The following is a 2,243-nucleotide window of genomic DNA, read 5'->3' as shown; positions in this document are numbered from 1 at the left end:
CCAACTATTTGGTACCGAACCTGACAAGAACATTTTGTGGATAAGAATGACATACCAGTTTCACTTGTAAATGTGATGAAAATAGCCCCGAAAGATACTAGCAAGATATGAGAAGTCTAATAATATATGACCAAGTTGAGTTTATTCCAGGAATTATAATTGGTTTAACTTTAGAATTAACAGATGTGATCCTGCATGATTTGTATAGACAAAAAATATCTGGTGGAAAGAGAACAGTTTTGCTCTATATGAGGGAATCATAGCCTCTCATCCAATTCTAAAATCTGAGCCAATTCATAGACCTGGAAAGTTGTGCACCAAGAGGAGGCCTGATCTTGTTGCCGTAGGTAAATCCAGAAATTTTCTTTCTAATCTTCCGCTAAAGGAAGCTGCAATTATTCATCATACTGCCTGTATCCAAGGAAGAGGGGAATAGACTTTTCCAGGATGATGTCAATTCTGAACTGAGATAGACCTTGGAAAACTGAAATATTTCTGTGGCCTACCCACAGAGAAGATACTTACAGAAGTGAGATAAGCAAAATTATGGCTTAAATTCATTTCACAGTGAACCCAGCACCTAATTGTCATTTCCTCAATTCCTCATCAATGAGGAGAATCTCCATATCATCTCACTTACCCAAGAAGTAAAGGTTACTGTGCTACAAAGGGCAAGTAAAATTCTCTGGAAGTAATACGTCTCTCTCTCTCTCTCCTTTTTCTTTTTTTTTTAAACTGAGATCTTGTTCTTTTATTTATCTATTATAAAATAATATATGAAAAGATGCTTGTCTTTTTAAGATTTTTTTAAAAATCATTGTATAGAGAGTAAAAATAAAAATACTTTTTATTACAGTCCTTGATTTCCCTGTCATATCACACCATGTAGTTCCCCATGGGTAACCATTGATGTTATTTAGCAGAACTGGGAAGTAGGGGATCCAATTAAAAAAACAAAATACAAAAAACAAAACTATGGTAGGATGCCTGGGTGGCTCAGTGGGTTAAAGCCTCTGCCTTTGGTTAAGGTCATGATCCCAGGGTCCTGGGATCGAGTTCCACATTGGACTCTCTGCTCAGTGGGGAGCCTGCTTCCTCTTCTCTCTCTCTCTCTCTCTCTGCCTGCCTCTCTACCTACTTGTGATCTCTGTCAAATGAATGAATAAAAATATTTTTTAAAAAAATTATGGTAAAAAAGCACATGACATGACTACTGTTCTCAAAAAATTTTAAGCACACAGTATGGCATTGCTAACTATATACACATTGTTGTAAAGCAGATCTCTAGAACTTTTCATTTTCTTGTCTAGGACTCTATATCCATTGAACAGAAACTGTTTCCCTCTTGCTCCAGTCCCTGGCAACCACCATTGTACTTTCTACCTCTATGAGTTTGATAACCTTAGATAACTTCATGTAAGTGCAATTATAGATTGTCCTTCTCTGACTGACTTCACTTACACTTGTCCTCATGGATCCTCCATGTTGTACTTTATGACAGGATTTCTTTATTTTATGAGACAGAATAATAACCTGTGTGTGTATATATTTTCTTTATCTGTTTGTTCTTTGATGGACATTTAGGTCATTTCCATCTTTTTGCTATTGTGAATAATGCTGCAGTTAATATGGGAGTGCAAATATCTCTTCAAGATCTTGATTTCAGCTCATCTTGCTGGATCATAGGGTAGTTCTGTTCTGAATTCTTCTGAGGAATTTTCAGACTATTTTCTGTTGTGGCTCCACCATTTTAAAGTCCCACCAACAGTACTTAAAGTTCAGACTCCTCCACTTTCTAGTTAACATTTATTATTTTCTGGCTTTTTGGTTTTTTTTTAAATAATATCTCATTGAGACAGTATCTCTTTGTAGTTTTGATTGCACTTCCCTGATCATTAGCGATACAATCTTTTCATATACCTGTTGGACTTCTGTTGGTTTTCTTTAAGGAAATGTCTACTCAAGTCCTTCGCCCATTTTTAAATCAAGAAATTTGTTGTTTCGCTATTGATTTGGGAGTTCCTTATATATTTCAAGTATTAATCCGCTATTGGTTATTTTCTCCCATTCCATGGGTTGCCATTCACTCTGTTATTTCCTTTGCTGGGCAAAAGCTTTTTAATTTGATGTAGTCCCACTTGTTTATTTTTACTCCCATTGCCTGTGCTTTTGGTGTCTTATCTAGGAAATCTTGCCAAACCAATGTTATGAAGATTTCTTCTGTGTTTTCTTGTAGAAGTTTT

This window comes from Mustela putorius, unplaced genomic scaffold (assembly GCF_011764305.1).
Source record: "Mustela putorius furo isolate JIRA1106 unplaced genomic scaffold, ASM1176430v1.1 tig00000224_pilon_pilon_pilon, whole genome shotgun sequence".
In the NCBI taxonomy this organism is placed as follows: Eukaryota; Metazoa; Chordata; class Mammalia; order Carnivora; family Mustelidae; genus Mustela; species Mustela putorius.
The sequence above is the reverse complement of the archived record's forward strand: the minus strand, read 5'-3'. Positions refer to the sequence as shown.